This window comes from Urocampus carinirostris, unplaced genomic scaffold (assembly GCF_059441175.1).
Source record: "Urocampus carinirostris isolate Australia breed hairy pipefish unplaced genomic scaffold, RoL_Ucar_1.0 HiC_scaffold_105, whole genome shotgun sequence".
Classification (NCBI taxonomy): Eukaryota; Metazoa; Chordata; class Actinopteri; order Syngnathiformes; family Syngnathidae; genus Urocampus; species Urocampus carinirostris.
In genome coordinates, this window is record NW_028283211.1 from 15,001 (window position 1) to 30,000 (window position 15,000).

The following is a 15,000-nucleotide window of genomic DNA, read 5'->3' on the forward strand; positions in this document are numbered from 1 at the left end:
ACAAGAGGCGGCAGCCAGTCCCCAAACACCAGCCGGGGACCGGCCCACAAGAGGCGGCAGCCGGTCCCCAAACACCAGCCGGGGACCGGCCCACAAGAGGCGGCAGCCGGTCCCCAAACACCGGCCGGGGACCGGCCCACAGGAGGCGGCAGCCGGTCCCCAAACACCAGCCGGGGACCGGCCCACAAGAGGCGGCAGCCGGTCCCCAAACACCGGCCGGGGACCGGCCCACAGGAGGCGGCAGCCGGTCCCCAAACACCAGCCGGGGACCGGCCCACAGGAGGCGGCAGCCGGTCCCCAAACACCAGCCGGGGACCGGCCCACAGGAGGCGGCAGCCAGTCCCCAAACACTGGCCGGGGAGTGGCACAAATTCTAAGTCCCACGAGCCCCTGGTGACCCGACAATCGGACTTAGTGCAATTTTCCAAGTGCTGCAAGCCAATGTTGGCCCGACAAGTCCCCAAACGGCAGCCCGGTTTTGAGCCACTAGTGTCGGCCTATAAGTCCCCAAACACCGGCCCGGTTTTACGACCACTAGTCCCCCAACACTAGCCCGGGATTCAGCCACTAGTGGCGGGCACAATTCCCCAAACACCGGTCCGATAATACGCGCGCATATCCCCAAACACCGGCCCGATAATACGCGCGCATATCCCCAAACACCGGCCCGGATTTCAGCCACTAGTGGCGGGCACAAGTCCCCCAACACTAGCCAAGTTCTCAGCCACTAGTGGCGGGCACAATTCCCCAAACACCGGTCCGATAATACGCGCGCATATCCCCAAACACCGGCCCGATAATACGCGCACAATTCCCCAAACACCGGCGCGGATTTCAGCCACTATTGGAGGGCACAAGTCCCCCAACACTAGCCCAGTTCTCAGCCACTAGTGGCGGGCACAATTCCCCAAACACCGGTCCGATAATACGCGCGCATATCCCCAAACACCGGCCCGATAATACGCGCACAATTCCCCAAACACCGGTCCGATAATACGCGCGCATATCCCCAAACACCGGCCCGATAATACGCGCGCATATCCCCAAACACCGGCCCGGATTTCAGCCACTAGTGGCGGGCACAAGTCCCCCAACACTAGCCAAGTTCTCAGCCACTAGTGGCGGGCACAATTCCCCAAACACCGGTCCGATAATACGCGCGCATATCCCCAAACACCGGCCCGATAATACGCGCACAATTCCCCAAACACCGGCGCGGATTTCAGCCACTATTGGAGGGCACAAGTCCCCCAACACTAGCCCAGTTCTCAGCCACTAGTGGCGGGCACAATTCCCCAAACACCGGTCCGATAATACGCGCGCATATCCCCAAACACCGGTCCGATAATACGCGCGCATATCCCCAAACACCGGCCCGATAATACGCGCACAATTCCCCAAACACCGGCGCGGATTTCAGCCACTATTGGCGGGCACAAGTCCCCCAACACTAGCCCGGGATTCAGCCACTAGTGGCGGGCACGATTCCCCAAACACCGGTCCGATAATACGCGCGCATATCCCCAAACACCGGCCCGATAATACGCGCACAATTCCCCAAACACCGGCGCGGATTTCAGCCACTATTGGCGGGCACAAGTCCCCCAACACTAGCCCGGGATTCAGCCACTAGTGGCGGGCACGATTCCCCAAACACCGGTCCGATAATACGCGCGCATATCCCCAAACACCGGCCCGATAATACGCGCACAATTCCCCAAACACCGGCGCGGATTTCAGCCACTATTGGCGGGCACAAGTCCCCCAACACTAGCCCGGGATTCAGCCACTAGTGGCGGGCACGATTCCCCAAACACCGGTCCGATAATACGCGCGCATATCCCCAAACACCGGCCCGATAATACGCGCACAATTCCCCAAACACCGGCCCGGATTTCAGCCACTAGTGGCGGGCACAAGTCCCCCAACACTAGCCAAGTTCTCAGCCACTAGTGGCGGGCACAATTCCCCAAACACCGGCCCGATAATACGCGCACATTTCCCCAAACACCGGCGCGGATTTCAGCCACTATTGGCGGGCACAAGTCCCCCAACACTAGCCCGGGATTCAGCCACTAGTGGCGGGCACGATTCCCCAAACACCGGTCCGATAATACGCGCGCATATCCCCAAACACCGGCCCGATAATACGCGCACAATTCCCCAAACACCGGCGCGGATTTCAGCCACTATTGGCGGGCACAAGTCCCCCAACACTAGCCCAGTTCTCAGCCACTAGTGGCGGGCACAATTCCCCAAACACCGGTCCGATAATACGCGCGCATATCCCCAAACACCGGCCCGATAATACGCGCGCATATCCCCAAACACCGGCCCGGATTTCAGCCACTAGTGGCGGGCACAAGTCCCCCAACACTAGCCAAGTTCTCAGCCACTAGTGGCGGGCACAATTCCCCAAACACCGGTCCGATAATACGCGCGCATATCCCCAAACACCGGCCCGATAATACGCGCACAATTCCCCAAACACCGGCGCGGATTTCAGCCACTATTGGCGGGCACAAGTCCCCCAACACTAGCCCGGGATTCAGCCACTAGTGGCGGGCACGATTCCCCAAACACCGGTCCGATAATACGCGCGCATATCCCCAAACACCGGCCCGATAATACGCGCGCATATCCCCAAACACCGGCCCGGATTTCAGCCACTAGTGGCGGGCACAAGTCCCCCAACACTAGCCCGGGATTCAGCCACTAGTGGCGGGCACGATTCCCCAAACACCGGTCCGATAATACGCGCGCAATTCCCCAAACACCGGTCCGATAATACGCGCGCATATCCCCAAACACCGGCCCGATAATACGCGCACAATTCCCCAAACACCGGCGCGGATTTCAGCCACTATTGGCGGGCACAAGTCCCCCAACACTAGCCCGGGATTCAGCCACTAGTGGCGGGCACGATTCCCCAAACACCGGTCCGATAATACGCGCGCATATCCCCAAACACCGGCCCGATAATACGCGCACAATTCCCCAAACACCGGCCCGGATTTCAGCCACTAGTGGCGGGCACAATTCCCCAAACACCGGCCCGATAATACGCGCGCAAATCCCCAAACACCGGCCCGATAATACGCGCACAATTCCCCAAACACCGGCCCGATAATACGCGCGCAATTCCCCAAACACCGGCCCGATAATACGCGCGCAATTCCCCAAACACCGGCCCGATAATACGCGCACATTTCCCCAAACACCGGCGCGGATTTCAGCCACTATTGGCGGGCACAAGTCCCCCAACACTAGCCCGGGATTCAGCCACTAGTGGCGGGCACAATTCCCCAAACACCGGTCCGATAATACGCGCGCATATCCCCAAACACCGGCCCGATAATACGCGCACAATTCCCCAAACACCGGCCCGATAATACGCGCACAATTCCCCAAACACCAGCCGGGGACCGGCCCACAGGAGGCGGCAGCCGGTCCCCAAACACCAGCCGGGGACCGGCCCACAAGAGGCGGCAGCCGGTCCCCAAACACCGGCCGGGGACCGGCCCACAAGAGGCGGCAGCCGGTCCCCAAACACCAGCCGGGGACCGGCCCACAAGAGGCGGCAGCCGGTCCCCAAACACCGGCCGGGGACCGGCCCACAGGAGGCGGCAGCCGGTCCCCAAACACCAGCCGGGGACCGGCCCACAGGAGGCGGCAGCCGGTCCCCAAACACTGGCCGGGGAGTGGCACAAATTCTAAGTCCCACGAGCCCCTGGTGACCCGACAATCGGACTTAGTGCAATTTTCCAAGTGCTGCAAGCCAATGTTGGCCCGACAAGTCCCCAAACGGCAGCCCGGTTTTGAGCCACTAGTGTCGGCCTATAAGTCCCCAAACACCGGCCCGGTTTTACGACCACTAGTCCCCCTACACTAGCCCGGGATTCAGCCACTAGTGGCGGGCACAATTCCCCAAACACCGGCCCGGATTTCAGCCACTAGTGGCGGGCACAAGTCCCCCAACACTAGCCCAGTTCTCAGCCACTAGTGGCGGGCACAATTCCCCAAACACCGGTCCGATAATACGCGCGCATATCTTCAAACACCGGCCCGATAATACGCGCACAATTCCCCAAACACCGGCGCGGATTTCAGCCACTATTGGCGGGCACAAGTCCCCCAACACTAGCCCGGGATTCAGCCACTAGTGGCGGGCACGATTCCCCAAACACCGGTCCGATAATACGCGCGCATATCCCCAAACACCGGCCCGATAAAACGCGCACAATTCCCCAAACACCGGCGCGGATTTCAGCCACTATTGGCGGGCACAAGTCCCCCAACACTAGCCCGGGATTCAGCCACTAGTGGCGGGCACGATTCCCCAAACACCGGTCCGATAATACGCGCGCATATCCCCAAACACCGGCCCGATAAAACGCGCACAATTCCCCAAACACCGGCGCGGATTTCAGCCACTATTGGCGGGCACAAGTCCCCCAACACTAGCCCGGGATTCAGCCACTAGTGGCGGGCACAATTCCCCAAACACCGGTCCGATAATACGCGCGCATATCCCCAAACACCGGCCCGATAATACGCGCGCAATTCCCCAAACACCGGCCCGGATTTCAGCCACTAGTGGCGGGCACAAGTCCCCCAACACTAGCCCGGGATTCAGCCACTAGTGGCGGGCACGATTCCCCAAACACCGGTCCGATAATACGCGCGCATATCCCCAAACACCGGCCCGATAATACGCGCACAATTCCCCAAACACCGGCGCGGATTTCAGCCACTATTGGAGGGCACAAGTCCCCCAACACTAGCCAAGTTCTCAGCCACTAGTGGCGGGCACAATTCCCCAAACACCGGTCCGATAATACGCGCGCATATCCCCAAACACCGGCCCGATAATACGCGCACAATTCCCCAAACACCGGCGCGGATTTCAGCCACTATTGGCGGGCACAAGTCCCTCAACACTAGCCCGGGATTCAGCCACTAGTGGCGGGCACGATTCCCCAAACACCGGTCCGATAATACGCGCGCATATCCCCAAACACCGGCCCGATAATACGCGCACAATTCCCCAAACACCGGCCCGGATTTCAGCCACTAGTGGCGGGCACAAGTCCCCCAACACTAGCCAAGTTCTCAGCCACTAGTGGCGGGCACAATTCCCCAAACACCGGTCCGATAATACGCGCGCATATCCCCAAACACCGGCCCGATAATACGCGCACAATTCCCCAAACACCGGCGCGGATTTCAGCCACTATTGGCGGGCACAAGTCCCTCAACACTAGCCCGGGATTCAGCCACTAGTGGCGGGCACGATTCCCCAAACACCGGTCCGATAATACGCGCGCATATCCCCAAACACCGGCCCGATAATACGCGCACAATTCCCCAAACACCGGCGCGGATTTCAGCCACTATTGGCGGGCACAAGTCCCTCAACACTAGCCCGGGATTCAGCCACTAGTGGCGGGCACGATTCCCCAAACACCGGTCCGATAATACGCGCGCATATCCCCAAACACCGGCCCGATAATACGCGCACAATTCCCCAAACACCGGCCCAGATTTCAGCCACTAGTGGCGGGCACAAGTCCCCCAACACTAGCCCGGGATTCAGCCACTAGTGGCGGGCACAAGTCCCCAAACACTAGCCAAGTTCTCAGCCACTAGTGGCGGGCACAATTCCCCAAACACCGGTCCGATAATACGCGCGCATATCCCCAAACACCGGCCCGATAATACGCGCACAATTCCCCAAACACCGGCGCGGATTTCAGCCACTATTGGCGGGCACAAGTCCCCCAACACTAGCCCGGGATTCAGCCACTAGTGGCGGGCACAATTCCCCAAACACCGGTCCGATAATACGCGCGCATATCCCCAAACACCGGCCCGATAATATGCGCACAATTCCCCAAACACCGGCCCGGATTTCAGCCACTAGTGGCGGGCACAAGTCCCCAAACACTAGCCAAGTTCTCAGCCACTAGTGGCGGGCACAATTCCCCAAACACCGGCCCGATAATACGCGCGCAAATCCCCAAACACCGGCCCGATAATACGCGCACAATTCCCCAAACACCGGCCCGATAATACGCGCGCAATTCCCCAAACACCGGCCCGATAATACGCGCGCAATTCCCCAAACACCGGCCCGATAATACGCGCACATTTCCCCAAACACCGGCGCGGATTTCAGCCACTATTGGCGGGCACAAGTCCCCCAACACTAGCCCGGGATTCAGCCACTATTGGCGGGCACAAGTCCCCCAACACTAGCCCGGGATTCAGCCACTAGTGGCGGGCACGATTCCCCAAACACCGGCCCGGCGCTGAGTATATGGCCTCCGAAAGGCCCATACATTCAGACGGGTCCATGTATTTTCAACGACAGCAGCAGTACCGCCAAAATCCATGCAGCGGCGCTGGATTTATGGCCTCCGAAAGGCCCATTCATTCAGACGGGTCCATGTATTTTCAGCGACAGCCGCAGTACCGCCAAAATCCATGCAGAGGCGCTGAGTTTATGGCCTCCGAAAGGCCCATTCATTCAGACGGGTCCATGTATTTTCAGCGACAGCAGCAGTACCGCCAAAATCCATGCAGCGGCGCTGTATTTATGGCCTCCGAAAGGCCCATTCATTACCAACGGGGCTGCAGTAGCATCCCGCGGCCACGCAGGGGCAGATATTGTGAGGGAATTACATGGTAGTGGACGGAGCGCCCATGCATTTCCAATGGGAGTGCAGTACCTCAAAAATCCGCTCCAAGCCACCGAACTTGAGGGCCCGACGTTCCCTCAACACTAGCCCAGTGCAATCGACATTTCGTTCTGTGTACATTGTTACACAGAATGACAATACAAGGGAATTATTATTATTATTATTATAATTATGATGTATTCAGCCACTAGTGGCGGGCACAATACCCCAAACACTGGCCCGGCGCTGGCTGAGTTTATGGCCTCCGAAAGGCCCATACATTCAGACGGGTCCATGTATTTTCAGTTTTCCGTAGCAGGTGTGATTGTTTGTTTAATTAGGTAGTTTGTGTTGGTGACGGTGTTCCTAACTGTGGTGGCTTGTTTGTAGAATGTGGGGCCCTGCGTTTGTGTTATGTTGATTTCTGGTAATTTACTTTTTACTAAGTAGTCTTTCAGGTTTTTGTTTCTTTTAAAGGCTGAGATGATTTTGTAATCTTGGATTATGCTTGTGTTCTGTAGTGTCTGATTTATATTTTGTCCATTCATTCAGACGGGTCCATGTATTTTCAGCGACAGCCGCAGTACCGCCAAAATCCATGCAGCGGCGCTGGATTTATGGCCTCCGAAAGGCCCATTCATTCAGACGGGTCCATGTATTTTCAGCGACAGCCGCAGTACCGCCAAAATCCATGCAGAGGCGCTGAGTTTATGGCCTCCGAAAGGCCCATACATTCAGACGGGTCCATGTATTTTCAGCGACAGCCGCAGTACCGCCAAAATCCATGCAGCGGCGCTGGATTTATAGCCTCCGAAAGGCCCATTCATTCCCAACGGGGCTGCAGTAGCATCCCGCGGCCACGCGGGGGCAGATATTGTGAGGGAATTACATGGTAGTGGACGGAGCGCCCATGCATTTCCAATGGGAGTGCAGTACCTCAAAAATCCGCTCCAAGCCACCGAACTTGAGGGCCCGACGTTCCCTCAACACTAGCCCAGTGCAATCGACATTTCGTTCTGTGTACATTGTTACACAGAATGACAATACAAGGGAATTATTATTATTATTATTATAATTATGATGTATTCAGCCACTAGTGGCGGGCACAATACCCCAAACACTGGCCCGGCGCTGGCTGAGTTTATGGCCTCCGAAAGGCCCATACATTCAGACGGGTCCATGTATTTTCAGTTTTCCGTAGCAGGTGTGATTGTTTGTTTAATTAGGTAGTTTGTGTTGGTGACGGTGTTCCTAACTGTGGTGGCTTGTTTGTAGAATGTGGGGCCCTGCGTTTGTGTTATGTTGATTTCTGGTAATTTACTTTTTACTAAGTAGTCTTTCAGGTTTTTGTTTCTTTTAAAGGCTGAGATGATTTTGTAATCTTGGATTATGCTTGTGTTCTGTAGTGTCTGATTTATATTTTGTCCATTCATTCAGACGGGTCCATGTATTTTCAGCGACAGCCGCAGTACCGCCAAAATCCATGCAGCGGCGCTGAGTTTATGGCCTCCGAAAGGCCCATTCATTCAGACGGGTCCATGTATTTTCAGCGACAGCCGCAGTACCGCCAAAATCCATGCAGCGGCGCTGGGTTTATGGAATCCGAAAGGCCCATTCATTCAGACGGGTCCATGTATTTTCAACGACAGCCGCAGTACCGCCAAAATCCATGCAGCGGCGCTGTATTTATGGCCTCCGAAAGGCCCATTCATTCCCAACGGGGCTGCAGTAGCATCCCGCGGCCACGCAGGGGCAGATATTGTGAGGGAATTACATGGTAGTGGACGGAGCGCCCATGCATTTCCAATGGGAGTGCAGTACCTCAAAAATCCGCTCCAAGCCACCGAACTTGAGGGCCCGACGTTCCCTCAACACTAGCCCAGTGCAATCGACATTTCGTTCTGTGTACATTGTTACACAGAATGACAATACAAGGGAATTATTATTATTATTATTATTATTATGTATTCAGCCACTAGTGACGGGCACAATTCCCCAAACACTGGCCCGGCGCTGAGTTTATGGCCTCCGAAAGGCCCATACATTCAGACGGGTCCATGTATTTTCAGTTTTCCCTAGTAGGTGTGATTGTTTGTTTAATTAGGTAGTTTGTGTTGGTGACGGTGTTCCTAACTGTGGTGGCTTGTTTGTAGAATGTGGGGCCCTGCGTTTGTGTTATGTTGATTTCTGGTAATTTACTTTTTACTAAGTAGTCTTTCAGGTTTTTGTTTCTTTTAAAGGCTGAGATGATTTTGTAATCTTGGATTATGCTTGTGTTCTGTAGTGTCTGATTTATATTTTGTCCATTCATTCAGACGGGTCCATGTATTTTCAGCGACAGCCGCAGTACCGCCAAAATCCATGCAGCGGCGCTGAGTTTATGGCCTCCGAAAGGCCCATTCATTCAGACGGGTCCATGTATTTTCAGCGACAGCCGCAGTACCGCCAAAATCCATGCAGCGGCGCTGGGTTTATGGAATCCGAAAGGCCCATTCATTCAGACGGGTCCATGTATTTTCAACGACAGCCGCAGTACCGCCAAAATCCATGCAGCGGCGCTGTATTTATGGCCTCCGAAAGGCCCATTCATTCCCAACGGGGCAGCAGTAGCATCGCGCGGCCACGCGGGGGCAGATATTGTGAGGGAATTACATTGTAGTGGACGGAGCGCCCATGTATTCCTATGGGCAATGCATTTCCAATGGGAGTGCAGTACCTCAAAAATCCGCTAGAGGGCCCCAAACTTGAGGGCCCGGCGTTCCCTCAAGTGCCGATTTTATACCCCCTTCTCCAGCCGACAGCCAGAATTATATTAGGGACTCGCAATTTTGAGAGGTGAGCACCAGGGCTAATCAGCGGCCACCCGTGACCATTGAGTCCGACAGAGCAGAGGCTAGGGGCGGCCTCGCATCTCGCAATTACCGAGGGAAGATGCCGGTTCTCGAAAAATTTCTAAGTTTTTCAAATTTTAAAGTATTGAAGTATTTAGGGCGCTTCCCGCGGCCCTGGCTTTTGCATGTACCCCTCTAAGCTCCGGTTCTCGAAAAATGTCTAAGTTTTTCAAACTTTAAAGTATTGAAGCCGGACTTCCGCGGAGGCTGACAGGGGGCCTCCATCGAAGCACCCTTCACCCCCGGGTGAGCCGGCGTCGGCCCACGGGCCTGCCGGTTCCCCAACTGAGCGATTGGCACACGAGACCCGCCTCGGAGGGCCCACGTCGGCCGGCGCAAGCCGGTGTTCGGGCGTGCGGCTCCTCCGGCTTTGCGGGTCAAGCTCCAGCGCCGAGGATACTAGGCAAACGTTGGGCCCCCCCGAGCCGAGTGGATACCCGCCTCAGAAAGAGCTGGGGCGGTACGTACGGACGGCCTCACTAAGAGGGAACGGAAGCTACTAAAGCACACGTATAACTGTCCGATGTGCGAACGAAAGTGAGGCCGGACGAATCCGATACGAGTTACGAGTGAGGCGGGATCCACGGCTGGCACTCGCGGGGCCCTCTTGCGAAACCATGCCTCGGCGTGAACCTTTTGGCGGCAGAACCAAGACGAACCGAGGTCGAGCTTCCGTCTCGAGCCACACCCAGACGTCCGACCGTCGCGGAGCCCGACGCCACGCGTGCTAGGGCTCCGCGCGAAACATCGTTTCACGACACCCGCTCGTCAGCCCGTCCGAACGTATACGAGTGTCGCGCGGCCCCCCGGGCCCGGCTGTAGCCACAGCCTCGTCCCGGACCAGGGCCGCACCGCCACCAGCAGCGCCCCCCCGGCGGCAGACGCACTCTGGTTGATCCTGCCAGTAGCATATGCTTGTTTTCAAGATTAAGCCATGCATGTCTAAGTACGAATGGCCAGTACAGTGAAACTGCGAACGGCTCATTAAATCAGTTATGGTTCCTTTGATCGCTCCACCGTTACTTGGATAACTGTGGCAAATCCAGAGCTAATACATGCAAACGAGCGCCGACTCGCGGGCGGGGCTCCGGCCTCGCCCCGGGGACGCGTGCATTTATCAGACACAAAAACCCACGCGGTGTCCGGCGGGCGGGGGCTCAGCCGTCGCGCGCGTCCCCCGCGTCCGGCCTCCGCCTCTCCGGGCGGGGGCGTAAGCGGCGCGGGCGGCTCCGCGCGCGCCGGTCCTCGTTCCGCCGGCCCGGCCCCCCCTTTGTGTTGACTCAGGATAACCTCGTGCCGATCGCTCGCCCACCCGAGGCGGCGACGACTCATTCGAATGTCTGCCCTATCAACTTTCGATGGTAGACTCTGCGCCTACCATGGTGACCACGGGTAACGGGGAATCAGGGTTCGATTCCGGAGAGGGAGCATGAGAAACGGCTACCACATCCAAGGAAGGCAGCAGGCGCGCAAATTACCCACTCCCGACACGGGGAGGTAGTGACGAAAAATAACAATACGGGACTCGTTCGAGTCTCCGTAATTGGAATGAGCCGAACACAAACCCATCGGCCAGCATCCATTGGAGGGCAAGTCTGGTGCCAGCAGCCGCGGTAATTCCAGCTCCAATAGCGTATTTTAAAGTTGCTGCAGTTAAAAAGCTCCTAGTTGGACCCCGGGACGCGAGCTGACGGTCCGCCGCGAGGCGTGCATCCGTCTGTCCCAGCCCCTGCCTCTCGGCAAAAGCCCCCGTGATGCCCTTCGCTGGGTGTCACTCGCGGGGCCCGAAGCGTTTACTTTGAGGAAATTAGAGTGTTCAAAGCAGGCCACACGGCCGCCCCTGCATATCGCAGCTGGGAATAATGGAATAGGACTCCGGTTCTATTTTGTGGGTTGTCATGAACTGGGGCCATGATTAAGAGGGACGGCCGGGGGCATTCGTACTGCGCCGCTAGAGGTGAAATTCTTGGACCGGCGCAAGACGGACGAGAGCGAAAGCATTTGCCAAGAATGTTTTCATTAATCAAGAACGAAAGTCGGAGGTTCGAAGACGATCAGATACCGTCCTAGTTCCGACCATAAACGATGCCGACTCGCGATCCGGCGGCGTTATTCCCATGACCCGCCGAGCAGCACCCGGGAAACCGACCAAGTGTCTGGGTTCCGGGGGGAGTATTGTTGCAAAGCTGAAACTTAAAGGAATTGACGGAAGGGCACCACCAGGAGTGGAGCATGCGGCTTAATTTGACTCAACACGGGAAACCTCACCCGGCCCGGACACGGAAAGGATTGACAGATTGAAGGCTCTTTCTCGATACCGTGGGTGGTGGTGCATGGCCGTTCGTAGTTGGTGGAGCGATTTGTCTGGTTAATTCCGATAACGAACGAGACTCAAACATACTAAATAGTACCGCGGCCCCCCGCGCGGTCGGCGGCAGAAAACTTCTTAGAGGGACAAGTGGCTCTCAGCCACACGAGAATGAGCAATAACAGGTCTGTGATGCCCTTAGATGTCCGGGGCTGCACGCGCGCCACACTGAGCGTATAAGCGCGTCGTCTATCCCCGCGCCGGCAGGCGCGGGTAATCCTATGAACCCCGCTCGTGACAGGGCCTGGGGATTGCAATTATTTCCCACCAACGAGGAATTCCCAGTAAGCGCGGGTCATTAGCCTGCGTTGATTAAGTCCCTGCCCTTTGTACACACCGCCCGTCGCTACTACCGATCGGATGGCTTAGTGAGGTCCTCGGATAGTCCCCGCCGGGGCCGGCCCCGGCTCCGGCGGTGTGCCAGAAGACGGTCGAACTTGACTATCTAGAGGAAGTAAAAGTCGTAACAAGGTTTCTGTAGGTGAACCTGCAGAAGGATCATTAACGTACGAGCGGCAGCAGATCCGCCTCGGTACACCCCCGACGAGCCAGACGCCGAGGGCGGCGGGTCGTCGCAGGCGGAGGAAGAGGGTAGACCGGGACGGGACGGGACGGGGGGCGCGGCGCGGGTCACTCCCGGGCCGCGCGTCGGAGCGAGTTCGGCGGGCGCCACGCGGCGCGGCGCGAGGCGAGAAAAGGCGGCGGGCGATGTCGCGCTACCTCCGTGCGAGCGGGGTAGCGCGCTCGTCCGACGACCCCAGTAGCGCGGCGCGGCGCGACGACAGGCGACCGCCAGCGACGGGCGAAAGGCGGCGGCCGTGCGCGGGACCCCCGTAACCGGGGAATCCCCCTATGCCGACGACCCTAGCTCGGCGCGGTTCTCGCGCTTCCGGCGCGCGCTTCCGGGGCGGCACTCGCCTCGACGACCTCCCGTCCTTTAAAGGTAACGGTTCGGGCCGGCGCCCCGGCGTCCGTCCGCCCGTCGGTGTCGCGTGTCCGTGCGGCGCGGGGCTGCTCTCGGCGAGGGTCGCCGAGCAAGCGGATCCCCGCACGGATCACAACGGCCGTATGGCGGCGGCGTCGGGACGCCCGCCCGAGACGAAGGTTCAGGGCGACGAAACGGTGCTCCCACCGGCTACCTTTTTCCCCGGCCAAACGCGTCCGTCGGCCGGAGCCCTCGAGGGGCCGCGTAGCGCGCGCGTGGGCCGGCCCCCGGACACCGGAGTCCCTCCCGGGGCTCCGGACACCGGGGGTTCGGTTCCGCGCGGTCCGCCGCGGTCTCCTCTGTCCATCCATAGTCCGGGCAGGCCGCGGCCGGGTCGGGGGCCAGTCCCCCCTCGGTGTCAGCGCGGTCGCGCCGCCCTTGTAAACCAAACCCACTCGCTGACGGGTAGCAACACCCAAAGCGTCGCTTCGCGGCGCGGCGGGGCTTCCAAGTCGGATGGCCTTCCGGGGTCCGGGTAGGAGACGCCGGGGGCCGGCCTCAGCGCCGAGCCCCCGACCTACCCGGCGAGTCCGGTCGCCGAGTCGTGTCAGGCCCGAGCGGGAGACGCCGGGCGCCGGCCTCAGCGCCGAGCGCCCGACCTACCCGGGCCGACGCACGTCTCGGGCGCCGTCGCGGCCCCGAGCGGGAGACGCCGGGCGCCGGCCTCAGCGCCGCGCGCCCGACCCGCTCGGCTCGTCGCGGCGTCGCGCGTATCGCGCCCGTCGGTAACCGCGCCGCGGGTTAGGGGCTCGCTCGCGGGAGCGACCGAACGGCACCCGCGGCGCGTTCGTCTCCGGTACAAACCCTGTCGTGAATTTGTCTCCGATCGTCCCGGGCGGACGTAAAAGGGCCCAAACGTACGACTCTTAGCGGTGGATCACTCGGCTCGTGCGTCGATGAAGAACGCAGCTAGCTGCGAGAACTAATGTGATTTGCAGGACACATTGATCATCGACACTTTGAACGCACATTGCGGCCCCGGTTTTACCCCGGGGCCACGCCTGTCTGAGCGGCGCTTTCCAATCGATCGGACGCGGGCCGGGCCCTCCGCGACATTCCGCCGGTCCGTCCGGCGGGTGGCGCGAGAACCCGGTCCGCGCGGGCGAGGCTCGGGCCCTCCGCGACATTCCGCCGGTCCGCCCGGCGGGTGGCGCGCGACCCGTGTCCCCGCCCACTCCGCGGCTGGGGTTTCGCAGGGACCCCCGTCCCTTCGTACCCTCAAATACAGACTCGGGCGGCGCTCCGTGTCCGTCCGCCCGTCGGTGTCGCGCGTCCGCGCGTCCGGAGGTGCTTCTCGGCTGCCGGTGAGTACGGCTGGTACTTAGCATACCGAGAAGGTGCTCCGCGCGCGCGGCTCCGCGCGGCGGCCCGTATGGCGGCGGCGCTCGGCGCCCTCCTCAGGTAAAGGTCCCGGTCGGCGCCTCGGCGTCCGTCCGCCCGTCGGTGTCGCGTGTCCGTGCGGCGCGGGGCTGCTCTCGGCGAGGGTCGCCGAGCAAGCGGATCCCCGCACGGATCACAACGGCCGTATGGCGGCGGCGCCGGTCCCGGCGCCGGCCCCGACCGCACAGCTCTACGCGCACGCCCTCAGATCAGACGAGACGACCCGCTGAATTTAAGCATATTACTAAGCGGAGGAAAAGAAACTAACCAGGATTCCCTCAGTAGCGGCGAGCGAAGAGGGAAAAGCCCAGCGCCGAATCCCCGCCCTGCGGTAGGGCGAGGGAAATGTGGCGTACGGAAGGCCGCTTTAGCCCGGCGCCGCTCGGGGGCCCGAGTCCTTCTGATAGAGGCTCAGCCCAGGGACGGTGTGAGGCCGGTAGCGGCCCCCGGCTCGCCGGGGCGAGGCCTTCTCGGAGTCGGGTTGCTTGTGAATGCAGCCCAAAGCGGGTGGTAAACTCCATCTAAGGCTAAATACTGGCACGAGACCGATAGTCGACAAGTACCTTGAGGGAAAGTTGAAAAGAACTTTGAAGAGAGAGTTCAACAGGGCGTGAAACCGTTAAGAGGTAAACGGGTGGGGCCCGCGCAGTCTGCTCGGGGGACTCAACCCGGCGGCGCCAGGGCGGCCGGTCGGTC

At 59.4% G+C, this 15,000-nt stretch overlaps 3 non-coding genes across 3 annotated transcripts in view; all 3 read left to right on the forward strand.

Moving 5' to 3' along the window:
- Positions 1-10,456: 10,456 nt before the first annotated feature.
- Positions 10,457-12,443, forward strand: LOC148345080 (18S ribosomal RNA). The gene has a single exon (XR_015848866.1). It is a non-coding gene; the product is annotated as an 18S ribosomal RNA (ribosomal RNA).
- A 1,342-nt stretch (positions 12,444-13,785) lies between these two features.
- LOC148345081 (5.8S ribosomal RNA) lies at positions 13,786-13,939 on the forward strand. Its single transcript, XR_015848864.1, has one exon. It is a non-coding gene; the product is annotated as a 5.8S ribosomal RNA (ribosomal RNA).
- A 564-nt stretch (positions 13,940-14,503) lies between these two features.
- LOC148345082 (28S ribosomal RNA) overlaps positions 14,504-15,000 on the forward strand; it is a 4,529-nt gene continuing 4,032 nt past the window's right edge. Inside the window, exon 1 of the ribosomal RNA XR_015848867.1 lies at positions 14,504-15,000. This exon is cut by the window's right edge and continues 4,032 nt beyond it. This is a non-coding gene — a ribosomal RNA (28S ribosomal RNA).